The 19,452-nt window shown below is 43.7% G+C and overlaps 1 long non-coding RNA gene across 1 annotated transcript in view; it reads right to left on the bottom strand.

Moving 5' to 3' along the window:
* Positions 1–2,349: 2,349 nt before the first annotated feature.
* Positions 2,350–19,452, bottom strand: part of LOC117873813 — a 30,858-nt gene continuing 13,755 nt past the window's right edge. The window contains exons 3-4 of the long non-coding RNA XR_004644815.1: positions 2,517–2,617; positions 2,350–2,408 (exon numbers count right to left, since the gene is read on the bottom strand). This is a non-coding gene — a long non-coding RNA (uncharacterized LOC117873813). The remainder of the gene's footprint in view (positions 2,409–2,516; positions 2,618–19,452) is intronic.

The following is a 19,452-nucleotide window of genomic DNA, read 5'->3' as shown; positions in this document are numbered from 1 at the left end:
AGCAGAGCACGCTTTCTTACTTCAGAAATCTCTGTAGCACTGATTGCAAGCAGATTAGTCTCAAACATACGGATCCAGGCAGTAAAAGCAATTGGAGGCTCACCTGGGCTTTGCAGAAAGGGTGCAGGTGGGTTCAGAGACAGAAGATCCATCCTCGTCGCCAAAATGTTGTATCCACAAGGCAAAGTATTAACAACTTCAACAGAACTTTATTTACAGTGCAAGTCTCTTCTCCAAGCTGTAGCTGCGCACTCTGTAACTCTCCCAGCCTCCTCAACTCCTCCTCCTCCTTCCTGTTTCCTGTCCTTTCAGACTCCCAACAGCCAGTGCTCCCAGTTCTAATAATTACAAGCAGCATCTAAACACCACAACAACTCAAGATCAACCCCAGATTTCCCCGATAGGCTGTAATTCGAGCTGCTCACCAGAGTGAAAAGTCGAGTTGCAGTGTCTTCACTGCTATTTTAACCTGATTTAGTGTAACATGAGTTAGCTAAGAACAGAGGTAAGAAAGCACCATTTTTTTTCCACAGTGTAGACATACTTTGAGCCCAAGACAGCCACACGATCTGAATCCGCTTTCCTAAAAGTCATATTTGTATCACAGACAGGGGTCAGTATTCTCACTGTCTCCACAGGCTATTGTTTTACCTCCTGCCTCCTCTGTTTCTTTAAATCAAATGCAAATAAAACTTAATATCAACCAGACCCAATGACAAATTGACACAGCCAATTAATAACCTCTACAAACGGACATCTAGGTGGAGTCAAAACGCATGGCCTAAGCCCTGGACATATGAGAAAATTACCCTGCCTCTGATTGACATACATCATTAACTACTACTCCTGAATCTCAAGGGCTTTCCAATCATATGCCCACCTCTTGTTCTTGAAACAGGTCCTTCTGCAACGGCCTGTTCAGCTGCTATAATGGCTCTGCCCCCTAGGCCTATGTTTGCTGCTCCAGGTGTTTTTTGTCTGTGAGCAGGGGGGTATGTGCTACTCCTATCAGAGCATGAATGCTGGCATTGACATTCCGAATGTCCTCAAAAACCAGAACCAATGTTCTCCTTAACTTTGTTTAAATGTCTTCTGTTCCTCCTGTAGGTCTGGCCCTCCAGGGGGGATTATAATGTATGATGTTCAGATAGATGTTCCAGCAGTTTCCTCAGCAGGTTGCCAGTTTGGGGCCTAACATTCTCTCCCAACTGCAGTGGGCATAGCTTTCTTGGAGTATTTCTTTTGTTCTAACTTCCTGCCGCATAGATCTTCTGTAACCCTTTTCAGGTTAATGGTCTTCCATTGGCACCTGGCTTGTCACCTTTGTGCCCACGAGTCTCTGAACTGGTGACTCTAGTAGAGCAATGTGAGGTGCATTCCAACAATACTCAATGCGGATCTCTTGAATCTGCTAGCCCCTTTTTTAAAAAAAAGTTCTTTATGGACTTTTTTGCAGCATCTTTAGTAAAATAATAGTTCTTATATCAGAGCTGAACAGATGTTTTCATTGATGCATCAAGCAGAATGGAATCCAGCACGTTTGTGTTAGTAAAGCCAGCTTGGACTGACTGGAAGCCATGCAAGGGAGTAGACACGTGGTAAGACTAGACACTTAAAGCCTGCACTGAGGCTCACTGAGGGCGCTGGGAAGAATCTTGTTGAGTTCATTGGATTTTGGATCAGGCCTGTTGTTACACTGGTGAAATCTAGGGTAACTAGAGAGCAGAAAGGTTAAGATTTCTCCTTTGCATAGCTCCACTGAGGACAGTAGAGCTACCTCAAGGATAAAGGTGGCTGGGAGGAGGTACAGTTCCTGTCCTCATTCGCATCTGTGAAAGTTTCACTGAAGCAGACGGTGTACGTGTATTGGAGGGCCTCTGAGCCCTCTCAGAGACATCAGAGCAGTGGGAGTGCAGTGGTGTCACTAAAAGAAGAATCTGGCCCAAAGAATCGGAGACACAAGGGCTTTAATTATTTCCATTTTTACTCCTCAGCAGCCTCATTAGGACTAAAATAATTGCATCCCTTCCCTTTTTACTCTGCCATTGGAGCAGAAAACGACATGTACGATGAGGATTTGTGGGCTCTCTCGCTGTTGTTCCTTCATAGGTACAACAACTACATTCAGTGGCTTTCTTTCCCACACGCAGCAGGCACTGGATATGCCTCATTCATATGAATGCCGAAACCAGAAGCACATGGGTGGGTTCCTTTTTTGTCTCAGCTCTGTCCTTAAAAAAAAAAATCAGCTAAATTGCAGATGGCACAGTGGCTGCCTTTCTGTGTATGTGTGTCTAGACAGAAAAATTCCCCACAGCTTGTGCAATTTTCTTAGCTGCCTATAGCTCACCTCCACCTCCTCATTTTCCTCTTTATATGATTCTGTATTCTCCATGCTGCTACCGGTCCTGTGGAAATGAACACATCAAAGCCATAAGTATTCATTCTTTCACTGCTCCTATGTCCTCTCCCCCCTCCCTTTCTGCCTATAACATTAATATTAATAGCTCCTGTACCTTTCTTAGCAGTTGCTTTATTCTTGATCCTCAAGGGAGTAAAGTCTTTTCTTGGACTTTCTGATAGAATGAATACTTGTTTGAAGGAATGCCAGGGCATGCTGGGAAACACAACAGAGGGTGATATAATGTTGGGCCAAATAGCAGAGGCATTAAATGTTATTGTACTGACAGAACAGTCAAATGCTGTTTTTCCCCCTGTGTAGTTTTCTCTAGCAGGGACAGATATATAAGCAGGCTAATGATGCCAAGCAGAGGATTTTTAATCATTTTGAAATCCCCAAGGAAGGGAAATAAAATAAAAGATTTTGCATTCCCTCTGCTGTTCCCACACAGGGCTGCTAACTGGTGAGCAAAAGAGCAAGTGTATAAGTAACATGCTCTTTGTGCTTCTGTTGTACAGACAAACACACATCCACATTCTAGTGGGCCATACCAGCAGCAGCAGCAACTGTTGTGTATCGAATGATATTAATTAGCTCTCCAGACCTTCAAAGGTTGGTCAGTCTGTTGCTGTTCTCGGGCACGTATTTTGAACTCCAGTAGTTTGCTTTGGCCATGATTTCACATTGTATTCTGGGAGGCGGTTGTGTGTCTGGAACACCCCGGAGAAATCCTCCAGGTTTGAGCCCGCTCGGTGCTTGTCGCTGAGGCAGCAGTACTGTGGCACTTCTGCTCCAGGAGGACTGGCCAAACTGGGGTCCGAAGCAAAAACAGTTAATTTACCGCTGCTGTTGTCTTAAGGAGCACGCACCGTTGCAGGTATGGAATTCACTGTAACACCAGGATCGGGGCTTTGAATGAGCCAGTCCAAGTGTGAGCTCTCATTGGGCAGACACACAGGGCATTGTTTGTCTCTCACTTACGAACTGCTCCTGATCCTTTTGAATTCAACAGCAATCTTTCATTGAGTTCAGTGGTGCAGGCTCAGGCCCTAACGGGTGCAGAAAAGGGCTTTCACCCCCTTGCGTAGCCCGATCTGGTCGTCAGCAGATGGGATTGAACCTGGGACCACTGGAGCTTAGTGCATGAGCCTCTACAGCATGAGCTAAAAGCCAACTGTCTGTTAGCTACAGCTGCAGACTTATTTTCTCTCTCTCTCCCTAGGTGGTCTGGGTGCCACTAGATGGGACAGAGCACCACACCCAGAAGGTGTATGGGTTACACAAGGACCAGGCACAGGTACCGGGAATGCTCCCCCTGCACAATCTCCTTATGCCTCACAGCGCAATCAGGCCCTCACCCAAAGCCCATTGAAGTTAATGGAAAGACTCCCATTGGCTTTAACGGGCTTTGGATCAGGCTTTAAATGGGGGTTAGGAGGAGATGGAGCTATACACATGCCCCTCAAGCACTGATCCCATCCTCTCTTCTTTCCCTGCCTAGAGCAGGCCTGCCATTAAGTTGCACCCATGGAGGGCTGTAGCAGAAGGTTTAATGCCCCTCAGCACCAAGAAGCTCTGCAAAGAATGGCACTGCCCCCAACACAGGCACAACCGAGCCCTCAGTCTGGAATAACACCCTGGAAGACAATTGGAGTCACATGGGCATACAACTGCTGCAAACAAGAGAAGAATCAGCCCCCAAATTACCCAGGTATAAGCCCTGTGGCCCGAAGCCTGACAGAGAAGGGAGATCATCGTTGTCACTCTGCTAGAATCCTTGAACTCCTCCAACCCAGGAAAACGTATCTTGAGTGAGAAGCTAGGGAGCAGCGAAGCGGCTAGATCGCTCGTAAGGATGTGGAAAAATTGGAAAGCCCAGCGGAGGGCAACAAAAATGATTAGGGGGCTGGAGCACATGACTTATGATGAGAGGCTGAGGGAACTGGGATTGTTTAGTCTGCAGAAGAGAAGAATGAGGGGGGATTTGATAGCTGCTTTCAACTACCTGAAGGGGGTTCCAAAGAGGATGGAGCTCGGCTGTTCTCAGTGGTGGCAGATGACAGAACAAGAAGCAATGGTCTCAAGTTGCAGTGGGGGAGGTCTAGGTTGGATATTAGGAAACACTATTTCACTAGGAGAGTGGTGAAGCACTGGAATGGGTTACCTAGGGAGGTGGTGGAATCTCCTTCCTTAGAGGTTTTTAAGGTCAGGCTTGACAAAGCCCTGGCTGGGATGATTTAGTTGGTCCTGCTTTGAGCAGGGGGTTGAACTAGATGACCTCCTGAGGTCCCTTCCGACCCTGATATTCTATGAGTCTATAATTCTATGAACTCCCAAAGGGGCTACTTTTAGGCACCCTGAGGGAGCTGGGAGTCTTATTTCGTAGAACATGTTAGTTTGTTGCCAGTTTTCCCAAATAATTTCTGTTGCTCCTTCTCTTCCCCATCCCCTGATAAAGTTCTTTTTTTAACCTTTGGTATCAGTGCTTGCACGTGGGGAAATATTGCCCATCAAGAGCTCCCAGGGTTGTGTATGTAGTTTTGCAAGTTTCTGGGTTGGGGCTTCAGGTGGTGGCAATTAGTCACAAGAAAGAATCCCTAGAAAATTGGACCCAGCCCTTTTTGCTGCCAATACCACCTGGCAAAGGGTCACAAATCTGCTGAGTATATCAAGGGCCTGATCTAAAGCTCAGTAGGAGTCTTTCCATAGACTTCAGTGGGCTTTGGAACCAGAGGAGGATTACGGTTTTGTGGGGCCCTGGGCCAGAGCAAGTGGGGGGGCCCCTTCTGCCTGCAATCCCTCCCATGCCCTCACCTGCTCTCCTGCCTGGGAAATGGGGTCAGGGCATAGGGGAGCCCATTTTTCTGGGGCTCCCCAATTGGCCAGGGCCCCGGGCATGGGTCCCATTGGCCCAGTGGCTAATCCGCCACTGTTTGGAGCAGGCCCCCATTAAAGCCTTTGGGAGAAGAGTGGAATCTTTTATCAAATAGAAGTGCACTCTCCTCCAGTGACAGTCCCAAAGACCACAGCTAAAACCAGTACTGCAGTGCTCTGAAGAACAGGAGAGTGTTCCCTATAAAAGCCAGGAGGCAGAAGCATCGGCATTCCTTATCATTAGCACCAACAAGCAAAAGAAAAAAGAAAAAACACCCTTTTATTTGCTTGTCTGCTGCAAATAATTACCAGCTGGATATTTAAAGGCATATGCAGCAACAGCAGCATATAATTCTGATGTAAAAAAGCTGCCTTGAGTTTGCAAATACAAAACCAAAACAAAATTCCAGGTAGTGACTGATGCTAAGATGTGTGAGAGCTCTGCAGGAAACCAAATAGGAAAACTGAAATGAGGACACGTGCTTTGCTGCATGTCTACAGGATTTCCCCAAAGGTCTCTCTGCTCTTCAAGCTTATGCGCTTACTTAATCCTGCCTACCTTGTTATGTGACTTGGCTTCCTTACTAGCATATCGGACCCTTTGCTTCAGACTGTCCGCGCTTAGATTTTTCATGTATTTCTTCATTCAGTACGACATTACAAGGAGAAAGCCAGCTGCACAGAGGCCCGGATCCTCAATTGGGATAAATCAATGCAGTGTAAATCATTGCACCTAAATGCTCCAGCAAAGACCTTGGCTTCTGCAGCACTCTGGAACAGCAGGCTTCCCATTCAGTGTTGAGCTTTTCAGTGCACCTCTCTGTTACTGTGGCCCTTCCACTTGTTTAGGTCATTTTTGTTATTTTTCTGGGTGGAGCCCCCTTAGGGGACTCTACCCATTTCACAGGCATCAAACAGGCTGGAGAAACAGTCCAGAGAGACAGGATGGTTCAATGATTAGGACACTAGCCTTGGAGTCAGGAGACTTGGGTTGATTTTTTCCTCTGCCACAGACTCCCTGTATGACCTTGGGCAAGTCACTTAGGCCTAGATACTCAAAGCTATATAGGCACCTTACTTTCCATTGAATCAATCAGGATCTGGGCCTAAATTCCCATCTGTGAAAGAGAGGCAATAGCATGTCCCTACCTCATTGATACTATGGTAACAGGGGCCATATAAATCTCTTAAAGAGAGAGGTTTTTGTGCCTGTTTCATTTAAATATCAAAAATGAAGCTTTTAAATGAATTAAATATGGCACTGCATAATGCAATCAGAGCAGTCGCCACTGTGTCATTTATTTTGATAGTAAATTCTCGCTATGTTACAGCATTACCACATTTTCAGTATGCAGCAGGTTTTTGTATGGTCGATAATGGACAGTTAAGAGGAAGGCTAACAAGTGCACAAACGCTTTCTGGAAAATGAGTATAATCTGATACAAAAGGGCTTCTTGAAATGAGAGACCTTTATACACAGGAAAATGTACATGGTTTTAACTTAAAGGTCACTGTATGCATTTGGGCGTGGTACACAAAATATATATTCTCTCAAAGGCAAACTGTTCAGCAATTCATCAGTCACACTTTATACTAAGGTTCCATTTTTCAAGGGTTAGTATTATGGGATGTTATAAGCCAATTACAGACATGAGCAGCATGGGTCATAGATAGTGACAAGTGCTTAAGTAGAAGGTGTCATAGAAACAACCTATTGACCTGTTGAACTCTCACATGCTATAGCGATTGATTAATCATTAATGAAACAATTTATTAACCTTTTAGTAACTTTGCGAATTATTTATGAATACAACCTTAATTAACCATTTATTAAAACATCTGTTAACCATTTATTCACCCCCTATAACCTATTTATAAATGGAATCTTAACATAACGTGTGACTAACGCATTTAATTCCACAGAAGACTGGGTCTGAGGCCCCAGTAGTTCCCCTCCAGCATAAAATCATGGATAAGGGAACAAACTAATGCAAACATTCAGCAGTTCTTCATTTCCACATCTCACTCAGCTTTTCCATGCATTCAGATCACAGCTCCAATCCCTGTGCTCTGCTCTAGATCAAACACACTGGTCCTGCTGGGGGAAGTATTATTCTAGCCTGTATCCTGCAATCTGATCCCCTAGGCACATCAACATCAATGGCACACTGTGTGGCCACTGCAGAAATGTGCTGAAGTCACTGGGGCCCCAAAAAATCATAAGTTTGCAGATACATCTACCATGAATTTGCTGAAAGTATTTCTACAAATGGTGTAGAAAATTCATTATACAATATATTCCTTGGGCCTGACCCTACCAATACTTACACACTGAGTAACTTTACTCATGTGAAAAGTCCCACAGCACTATTCATGTGCAAGTTTGCAGGGCCAGCGCCAGATTGTGAACCCTTTACTCACACTGGCAAGCAGCTACATGCATGAGTAGATCTGTTGACTGCAGTATGACTCCCAGCAGAATGCTATCCAGATGCGCCTGATTCACCATTGCCTTGCACCTTGTGCTGTCATTTACAGCAGTGCAACAAGAGTGCAGAACGCTAGTGAACCTGAATGTACTGTAGTGTTACATGCACTTTGCATTAGTGTAAATGGCTGTGCAAGGTGAAGGACAATAGAGAACCAGACCTATGTCAATGTATGTAAGTGTGGCATAATTTGGTTTCAAATTTTGATCAGTCTTAGGTACTTATATGGCCCTTATCACCATAGCATGTGAACACTTCACAATCTTTATTATATTTATCCTCTGAGAGGTAGGGCAGTGCTCATATCCCCTTTTTTTTTCAGATTGGGAATCTGAGGAACAGAGAGACTAAGGCCCTGATCCTTAAAGGCATGTAGGCATTTGTGAAAAATGTCAGGTCTTAGTTTTGTCCTGATGTGGAACAGAAACACTTTTGAAATTGTGAAAATTCTTGTGGGATGGGAAAACTTCTTTCCTGCCCCACCCTAGTCACTTGGAGTAGATTGTGGAGAGCTTCGTAATATGATACTTCCTCTCCATTCTTCCATGCTTGGCTGAGCAATGAAATAGTTAACATTTGATGTTGACGTTTGAAGTAGCATCATGGGTATCTGCATTAGTACCCATTGAAATGAATGGGGCAATTCACATATCAGAGCTATTGTTTCAAGCTCTCTGCAAATTCAGACAGACATCACTGCATCGGTTTTCCTCAGGGGGTCATATTTTCAAGACTCTCTTGCTATCATAACAAGAAAAGATTTCCTTTTTTGAAAAACTGAAAGCTAAGATCTGGAGAACAATTGAGAGATCTGTCTTCCACTTGCAACTCAGTTAGTCCTTCGTATCTCCTGAAGAGGACCACAGTCCATATTTTATCAAAGGGATAATAACAAACTAATATTTTCCCACTAAATACAATACAGGACATAACATTGTAATGCAGTCAGTTACATTCTAAGTTCCTTTTCACTGTGCTATATTCATATTCCTGAATATTAGCCTGTGCTAGTACTTACCTTTCGATCGGGAATTATGTGCAAAACTTCTTCTCTTCTTGCAGCTTATTCATACCCTCTGTGGACATTCTGAAGTGTTACTAATGTATTTTTCTTCCATTTCCCTTTTACCTGTCTCCTCTCTCAACAGTCTCTCTTAGTCCCACATTCCCATTTAAAGCTCTTTAGAGCACTTGGCTTTCCCAACTGCAAAATTTGCTTGGACTGCAAATGTTGAGATTTAACTGAGAGCTGAATGTGTATCTTTGGCTCCTAAACCCCTCCCAGATGAGAGTTTGAGATTCTGTATTTGCTCCTAGCACTAGTAATACCTGACAGGTAATTGTAATTCCAATGCAACTGCAGTTCATGAAAAGTTTGAAGCAAAGTTTTATTTTATATTCCAACTTTTTCCTACTGCCCATGACAAGAAACATCAAAGGCAGAGAGACCACAGTCTAGTGACTGGAATAGGAGATTTATGGATTTTCATTCCCACCTGTGCTGCTAATTTTATTATTAATAATTATTACTATTATGGCAGCCCCATTGTGTTTGGCATTATGCACACGTAAAAAAAGATAGTCCTTGTCTCAAAGATCTTACGATCTTTGCATGTGACAAGAGACAACTCACGGATGCAGCAGATTATAAAGGGTAGGTGAGAGGACAAGGTCCAAGGAAGCAATCATGTTTGGTATATTTAATAGCAGTGCCAGCATGCCAACAGCGTACCATAACTTGCTGTGTGATCTTGGGCAAGTCATTTAGACCCTGATCCTGCAAACCTATAGGAACATGCTTACCTTTATTAAATAGCAGTAAGTAGGACTCAAAATAGTAAAGGTAAGCAGGCTCCTTACCTGTGATTCTGCAAGCAAGCATGTTTGCGGGATCACAGCTTTAACTTTGTGCCTCAGTTTACCCATCTGTAATATAGGTGTAATAACGCTTACCTTCCTTACAGGCGTGTGGTCAGGTTTAACTAATGTTTGTAAAGTTATTTGGGATCCTCAGCTGAAAGGTGCTCCCTATAAATGAATTGTTGTTAAGACATATAAGAAGCGTATAACTTGAATTGTGCAAGTACTATATGACATTTGACTTATCATGTGCCACACAATTCCAGATGCTTTTCTTTTTGTATATGAACTCCCAAAGCTCCTTATGACTCCTTCAAAACAACCTGAAAAGGCAAGAAAGAAGCAGCAGAGCATAATTTTCATTTCTGCCATTGCACTGTTTGGAAATAAAGGGCTGCCGGGGAAATCTTCAGGGATACACAGGTGCAAAATCAGTTACCACCCTTAGCCTTCAGTGACGCTGGCGTTCCAACAAGATCCGCTTGTCAGCATATGTGCTGCCAATGCCACTAGTGGATTAGCCACTTTCCATGTGAAAAAGACTTCATGGAGAGGATGTGACCACACTGGCAATGGGAGAACCTGGAGGTCAATCAGGTCCCTTCCCAATTGAGTCACTTGCTGAGTCACATTCTGCCTTTGGATGCCCATGTGACACTCCTATTGATATTACTGAGAGTCCATCATGCATATCTATGAGCAGTATATGACTCTGAGAAGGTCACTCCCTTCCATCTACATCAAGTAGTCTATAAGCTGGATAGAAGCAGAGCCTTGCTGAGAAACACCCTCCTAGCTGAAGTGAGTTGTCCTATGTACATATAGATTCTAGGACTGGAAGGGACCTCGAGAGGTCATTGAGTCCAGTCCCCTGCCCGCATGGCAGGACCAAATACTGTCTAGACCATCCCTGATAGACATTTATCTAACCTACTCTTAAATATCTCCAGAGATGGAGATTCCACAACCTCCCTAGGCAATTTATTCCAGTGTTTAACCACCCTGACAGTTAGGAACTTTTTCCTAATATATTTATATTCAAATCATATCTCCCCAGGTTGCTGAAGAATGGAAAAGGTGTTCACTTAGACACGAGTGAATTGCTAGTCTGGCTTGAGAACTTCCACTGGCAATCATTCTAAAGCCTATTCATTGGACACATCTCTGTTAAGACTTCTGGCTCCAAGTCTGCAGTTCAACTCCTCGTTCCTGGAAATCAGAGCGGGGGGATCCCCCTTGCGTACTATTATTATCTGTATTAAGTAGCACCTGATCAAGATTGGCACCTTGCTGTTCTCAGCACTGTACAAACAAATGAAAAAAAAAGTGTCTGACACAAATAGCTCACAGTCTGTATGCAGTCATTTAAGCAGGAATGTCCCAAACATTGCCTCTATCCCACACCTTCCTTTAGCAGTCAGCAGTCACATCTCAAAACTATTGCATTTAAATGTCACAGTGCAAAATCCATACCATTGATTTGCAAGAACAATGGTGTTCCAATGCGGAGAAACTCATTTTTTTCCAGATAGTGCTTCATTTCAAAGTTCATATGAATTGATATGAAATCAACACTGGACTTTGCTATAGAACAACTGCTTTTAAAAGGGCAATGGTACAAGAAGGTGTATTGCAGAGATGGGTTTGGCTCTTCATAGAATGTGTAGTGCTTTGCTTTGTTCATAGCCATGAAGACTGTTATTCATAGAATCCCACTTTGAAGAAAAGGTGCTTGGCTAGCATGTTCCCAGATTGTTTTTACAGCCTAGTGTTGTGTATCTGTTTCCCAGTCAAGGAAAGAAAGGGCGTGACTCTCCTCTCGCTTACACCAGTATAGATCAGGAGTAACTTCACTGCAGTTAATGGAATAAAATCATTGTTAGGTGAGAGAAGGATCTAACCCAGGGAGACAGAATTTGTCATCTTGAAATTCTGCTCTGCTGGTGCTGCTGCTGCTACAGGTCTCTTGTAGAAACCTCTCAGCAGCATGTAATTTAAATCCAATTGGACTTAAGTATGGACTAATAAAAAATTCTCTACTTCCTTACCTATCATGGCATAGGCCCAAGCTGCATTCTGTCATGGGTCCCTACAGCATTTACAGTAAATGGATGGGCAAAAACTCCCCACACAAACTTGCAAGACATTATATTAAAAAGGGAAACGAAAATCCAAACAGCTCAGCAGGGACTAAGAATGTATAACTTCTATTGTCTCACCCATGCTGTTGGTGATTTGACTGCTGGAGATAGTAAGAGCTTGATTCTGCAAGTCTTTTGCATGTAGAAATCCTATTGAAGTTGAGTGTTGTGACCGCTGTTCATCGCATAGGTCACAATCAAACATATATTACCTTGTAAGTCCCCCCGCCATCTGTCTGTTGTACCCACCCGTTGTCTCAGAGAGTGTAAGCGCTTCAGGGCGGGGACCACTTTAGTTCTTTATTTGCACAGAGGAGTTGGGATCTCTAAGCACTATTGCAATACAAGTAATTCATAATAATGAACTCCCAGCAAGGTCCTCTGCAGGACAACAGAAGAATTGCAAAAAGAACAGGAGTACTTGTGGCACCTTAGAGGTGCCACAAGTACTCCTGTTCTTTTTGCGGATACAGACTAACATGGCTGCTACTCTGAAAGAAGAATTGCAATACCAGCTGACACCACTTTTCTATCAAGAGCTGTATCTTCTCTCCACCAGTAGCCAGTACCAAATGGTTCAGAGGAAGATGTGAAACTGCTGCAATGGACAGTTATGCAGTAACATGATTCAGTGGCCTGAAGGCAAAGGGTCCTACAATTGCATGGTATTTATTTGAGGAGGGAGGGATAGCTCAGTGGTTTGAGCATTAGCCTACTAAACCCAGAGTTATGAGCTCAATCCTTGAGGGGGCCACTTAGGGATCTAGGGCAAAATCAGTATTTGGTCCTACTAGTGAAGGCAGGGGGCTGGATTCGATGACCTTTCAAGGTCCCTTCCAGTTCTATGAGATAAGCATATCTCCATATATTTATTTGTTGCCCCAGTGGGGGCACTGTGTATCCAGGAGGTACAGTGTCCCATGCAAGAAGGGGGGACATGCATTTTGCTTTCTATCCACCTTACAGTCCATTCATCCAGCCCATACTACTTTAACTTGGCGGCAAGAATACTGTGGGAGATGATATCAAAAGCTTTGCTAAAGTCAAGGAATAACACATCCACTGCTTTCCCCTCATCCACAGAGCCAGTTATCTCACCATAGAAGGCAATTAGGTTAGTCAGGCACGACTTCCCCTTGGTGAATCCATGCTGACTGTTCCTGATCACTTTCCTCTCCTCTAAGTGTTTCATAATTGATTCCTTGAGGACCTGCTCCATGATTTTTCCAGGGACTGAGGTGAGGCTGACTGGCCTGTAGTTCTCCAGATCCTCCTCCTTCCCTTTTTTTAAAGATGAGCACTACATTAGCCTTTTTCCAGTCATCTGGGACCTCCCCCGATCACCATGAGTTTTCAAAAATAATGGCTAATGGCTCTGCAATCTCATCCGCCAACTCCTTTAGCACCCTCGGATGCAGCGCATCCGGCCCCATGGACTTGTGCACGTCCAGTTTTTCTAAATAGTCCCGAACCACTTCTTTCTCCACAGAGGGCTGGTCACCTTCTCCCCATATTGTGCTGCCCAGTGCAGCAGTCTGGGAGCTGACCTTGTTTGTGAAGACAGAGGCAAAAAAAGCATTGAGTACGTTAACTTTTTCCACATCCTCGGTCACTAGGTTGCCTCCCTCATCAGTAAGGGGCCCACACTTTCCTTGACTTTCTTCTTGTCGCTAACATACCTGAAGAAACCCTTCTTGTTACTCTTAACATCTCTTGCTAGCTGCAACTCCAAGTGTGATTTGGCCTTCCTGATTTCACTCCTGCATGCCTGAGCAATATTTTTATACTCCTCCCTGGTCATTTGTCCAATCTTCCACTTCTTGTAAGCTTCTTTTTTGCATTTAAGATCAGCAAGGATTTCACTGTTTAGCCAAGCTGGTCACCTGCCATATTTACTATTTTTTCTACACATCGGGATGGTTTGTTCCTGCAACCACAATAAGGATTCTTTAAAATACAGCCAGCTCTCCTGGACCCCTTTGCCCTCCATGTTATTCTCCCAGGGGATCCTGCCCATCTGTTCCCTGAGGGAGTCAAAGTCTGCTTTTCTGAAGTCCAGGGTCCGTATTCTGCTGCTCTCCTTTCTTCCTTGTGTCAGGATCCTGAACTCGACCATCTCATGGTCACTGCCTCCCAGGTTCCCATCCACTTTTGCTTCCCCTACTAGTTCTTCCCTGTTTGTGAGCAGCAGGTCAAGAAAAGCTCTGCCCCTAGTTGGTTCCTCCAGCACTTGCACCAGGAAATTGTCCCCTACACTTTCCAAAAACTTCCTGGATTGTCTGTGCACCGCTGTATTGCTCTCCCAGCAGATATCAGGGTGATTAAAGTCTCCCATGAGAACCAGGGCCTGCGATCTAGCAACTTCTGCTAGTTGCCAGAAGAAAGCCTCGTCCACCTCATCCCCCTGGTCTGGTGGTCTATAGCAGACTCCAACCACGACATCACCCTTGTTGCTCACACTTCTCAACTTTATCCGAGACTCTCAGGTTTTTCTGCAGTTTCATACCAGAGCTCTGAGCAGTCATACTCCTCTCTTACATACAACGGAACTCCCCAACCTTTTCTGCCCTGCCTGTCCTTCCTGAACAGTTTATATCCATCCATGATAGTACTTCCCTTTTGGTGATCAGCCTCAGCTAACAGACCTCAAGGACATAATTTTCAATATATATATATTACTCCCAGACATACCTTTCACGATGACTAGGATGACTGGTGTGACACATGCTTTCAGTGGAGAACTTACCTGCCACCCTTTATGATCTATTGTATAATATCAGACCCAGGAGATCCCTGTAGTCCTTATCACTCCCTCCCTCCCACATGTCCTCTCAGCTAGTATCAAGAGGTCCCTGGGTCACAGTGTTCCCGCAGTCCAGCCTTAGGCAATTACATTTTTCACACACGTGTATCATTTTATTAGGGGCCAGATTCTGATGCCTTTACTCATGCTGAATAATGCCTCCCTTCTACCGTGGCGCCACTCATTTCACCAGGACTGTAAGGAATTATGCAACCTGAATGAACGTACCAGAATCTGGTCCTCGGTGTTTAGCCTCCTAATTAGCTGCAGCAGCATCTCTGGAAGGAATTGCCCCTCCCACGATCCTTCTGTCTCCGAAGGAGGGAAGCTGGCCTCTTCCCATCAGACACTGCTGCAACCCCACCCATCAAGAACACTGCTGCAGCTGAGCCCATTTGACCAAGTCATGCATCCTGTGTTGTACCTTGTCCATCGTCACTTGATGCTGCATCTCCGAAGATCCGGTCTCTGTTGTCTGCAATCCACAGTCCTACTGATAGGTTTAAGGCAGGAGTTCTCAAACTGGGGGTTGAAACCCCTCAGGGGGTCACGAGGTTATTCCAGGGTGGGTCGTGAGCTGTCAGCCTCCACCCAAAACCCCGCTTTGCCTCCAGCATTTATAATGATGTTAAATATATAAAAAGTGTTTTTAATTTATAAGGGGGGGGGTTGCACTCAGAGGCTTGCTATGTAAAAGGGGTCAGCAGTACAAAAGTTTGAGAACCACTGGTTTAAGGTAAAGCCGACTATGATGAGATGTCGATGATTAAGCTGGTGAATATTCATTCATCAGAAAGTGAAATGATGTTAATATAAAATGAGCACAGGATCTACTCTGTTTTTCATTCAATTAACAGCACAATCATGACTAACTGCCCTGTGGTGATGTAGATTTAGTCAAGTCATTAAGATTTCAGATTACATGTGGTGCTAACTCCCCTTTCTCTGCCCCCAGCCTGTTTTTCAGCCTATCACAATCCAAACCGAAACAAAATCACCAGGGGTTAAAAAAGCTAAATTGGATTACAGTCACACTCTTCAGAAAATAGAGTATTCCTAGTAATTGCATTCCATTGAATAAATATCCCTACATTAGTTTACATCACATTAGTATTCTGACAATGATTATTTTCATTGTAATTTGCTTGTCCGGGAATAAGTGCAACACAGTGCACGGTGCACAAACAATTGCTGCATTCGGAGCTTTCATGTTTTAAAGATGAAACCGGGTCCTGAGTGCAGCATTAATACAACCTTAGATTTTAAAAAGCCCTGTCTCTAATGCTGGAGACTTAAGAGCCAGATAACTGAGAGTCTGATCCTGCTCCCTGAAGTCACTGTGATTTCTGCCATTTACTTCAGCAGATGCGGGGCCCTTGAAAGTTATTTTTCTTTATATTGCAGTACTCTCCAACAATGGGTTAGTCGCTTGGCAAACATATAGGACCAGATTGCTATACCTGCGCTCGTGTTGGATAGCATTTATTACAATGGGACTTCTTATGGTCAGGTCCTCTCAGAGGTCCAGAGAGGCCTGGGCCACTTCCAGCTTTTGAGGCCCCTAGCCATAATAAAAATTTAAAATGACGACACATGAAAACAAAATAAGGCACCCAAAAAAGAGTGAGACATAAATTTAATTTTTTTTAATTTAGCAAATGCTTTTATAGCCTTTTTCTGTGCAAATCAATACACTAATTATTGAGGAAAAAATCTAGCTTTTGTGCAATGTCACAGCTGATATTAAGCATGGCGAGCCCATTCAAACGCTGTTGTCCCATTGTTGAACGGTGATAGTTCTTTACCTGCTTCAACACGTTGAAGGTGCGTTCACCTGAAGCCACTGATGCAGGCAAACTGACAAAAATACGCAGTGCAATTGTGATATTAGGAAACACCCCAGAGAGTCCAAGTTTGAGTATTTCTTGAAGCAATTCCTTTGGCTTGCAATCCAATTTAAAGTTCGTCAAATATATTCGTTAGCGGAAGATGACCTCGTCACTGAGATCTTTTGAGATTTCTTTGTTGTACTGTTGCTGAAATTGTTCAGCTGCAGAAAGCAGATCTTCATTACTCAGTCTGTTGAACTGCCAAAGACACCCCAAAAGGGTACAAATTAGTCTCAGTGACTCAAATCGACATGTAAGACCTGATTGAATAGAGTCAATGACGACAAGGAAGTCACTGACCCTATAATGCTGCTTGGCATCGGATTCAGTAGATAAGTTGCAATTGGTGGAGAACTCAGATGAAATTCCAATATTCTGTGCTACTAATTTGGACTCAGTCAGGATCGCATCCCATTGTTCACGAATCTGTTGAATGTCATTGATAAGACTTTCAATGTTATCCCTCTCAACATCAAGTGTAGCATTGTGTGCTTCAATTACCAGATTAGTTTGGTGGATCATTGTAAGTAGCTTCATCCACAAAGATGACATCAGAATTCATTCAAATTTGGACATGTGCTTCTGAATAGACTGAAGTTCAGTTCGAGCCTGTGCAGTGAGATTGAGAGATTCAAGCTCATTTAAAGCCTTTCTCACTGAATTCAAATGCTGCGCAACTGGTTGAACACCATCAATCCATGCAGACCATCTAGTTTTGGACATCCCATGCAGTGAAACAGGAAGATATTGCTTCAGAATTCCCCACCTTTGGGGACTGCTACTGAAGAGATTGTACATTTGCTGAACAGTTCCAAAGTAAGTAATTGCCTCCTCGCATGATTCAGCACAGTCAACACCTACAAGGTTTAGTGTGTGGTTTCCACAGCTGGAGAAAATACAGTTTGAATTATGCTCAAGCAGAACTGCTTGTATACCTTTGTACTTCCCAACCATATTAGATCCATTGTCATAGGCTTGACCAATGCAGACTTGAAAATCTAACTTAAAACCTTCTAGAATTGCTAGTACTCAAGCAGCAATTTCTTTTCCAGTTTTTCTCATGAAATTATCAAAGAAAATAAACCTTTCCTCAATTGAAAATATTGAGCTGTCTACAATCTTAACATATTGAATAACCATAGCCGTCTGTTCCTTGTGAGAACAATCTGGAGTGGCATCAACAATGATTGAAAAATACTTGGCATTTCGAATCTCATCAAGAATTGTTGTTTGTATGAATGACCCACGTAACTCAATAAACTCGTTTTGTATGCGTGTAGAGAGACAATGGACTTGCATGCACTTTTGACTCTCTTGCGATTCTCAAACACATTTAACATGCTCTGATAAACGTGGGTCATATTTGCTGAGGAGCTCAACTATGCCTAGAAAGTTTCCATTTGCATGATCACCAATATGTTGACTGGAACCAAAGAAAGCCAATCCCCGCTCAGGAAGAAAAAGGATGACATTCAGGATGTACTCAAGAAGTTTTTTCCAGTTATTAGTTTCTGTAGAGAGTTCAGTCAAGAGTAAATTCTCAACTGAACTTTCAGCTAATGCTGCTCTACTGGCTGATTTCTATGCAACATAGTTTTCTTTGTGTGACGTTGAACTCTCATGTGAAGGTATTTGGTCTTTCAACTTCCTCCAACCTGTGTTGATGCTCCATCCTGATTGATCAGAGAGAGCTGATGCATCTGCAGCACTTTTGTTCAAAATGAAGCAGGGTGCACAGTACAGAGATTGTTGTTCTGTACTCCAGCATAACCAGTCTCTTGTGCAGATCTCACCATTTGGAAGAGTTTTTGTCAGCAGACGAGTAGGTAAAGCATGATTATCAGTGTGACGGGTTGGATCACAGAAACCCCCTTGGGAGCTGCCACCCGATGTGCAAAGACTGCCCCTGCTCCTGTTTTCCCTGCCAGCTTAGGACTCCAGCACCCTGTCTTGCTGAGCCAGACACTCCTGTTTGGCTCCACACACAGATCCAGGGTCTGAATCTCCTGTCCCAAAGCTGCAAGTTTACCTGAAAACAGCTCGCAGTAGCGCGCTTGTCTTTAGCACTCAGATGCCCAACTCCCAGTGGGGTCTAAACCCAGATAAATCCGTTTTGCCCTGCATAAAGCTTATGCAGGGCAAACTCATAAATTGTTCGCCCTCTATAACACTGATAGAGAGATATGCACAGTTGTTTGCTCCCCCAGGTATTAATACATACTCTGAGTGAATTACTAAATAAAAAGTGATTTTATTAAATACAGACAGTAGGATTTAAGTGGTTCAAAGTAGTAACAGACAGAACAAAGTAAGTCACAAGCAAAATAAAACAAAATGCGCAGATCTATGCCTAAACAAACTGAATACAGATACTTTCCTCACCAGTTCCAGAATGCTCCCTTCTACAGGCTAATCTCCTTTTAGCCTGGGTCCAGCAATCACTCACACCCCCTGTAGTTACTGTCCTTTGTTTCAGTCTCCTTCAAGTATCCTGGGGGGGGGTGGAGAGGCTCCTTCTTTAGCCAGCTGAAGACAAAATGGAGGGGTCTCCCACAGGTTTAAGTAGACTCTCTCTTGTGGGTGGGGACCTCCCTCTTCTGCAAAGCCCAGCTCCAAGATGGAGTTTTGGAGTCACCTGGGCAAGTCACATGCCCCTGCATGACTCAGTCTTTGCATTGTCCACATGGCATCTTGCATGTCTCCAGGAAGACTTCTCATGTGGATTGGAGCATTCCAAGATGCATTGTTCCCTAAGTGTCTCCTGATCAGGTACTTAACCTGGCAAATTCCTTCCTAAAGAAGCTGACCAAATGCCTCACAAAGCTTACTTAGAAATCATGCAAGCATACACCACATATTCTTAAGCTTGAGTAGAAAATGATATATACGTACAAATAGGATGAATAGATATAGTAGATCACAACCCTTACGGAGATATGTTACATGGCACAGGCAGCATAAAACATATTCCAGTTATGTCATACATACATTTATA

This window comes from Trachemys scripta, chromosome 2 (assembly GCF_013100865.1).
Source record: "Trachemys scripta elegans isolate TJP31775 chromosome 2, CAS_Tse_1.0, whole genome shotgun sequence".
Lineage (NCBI taxonomy): Eukaryota > Metazoa > Chordata > Testudines > Emydidae > Trachemys > Trachemys scripta.
The sequence above is the reverse complement of the archived record's forward strand: the minus strand, read 5'-3'. Positions and strand labels throughout refer to the sequence as shown.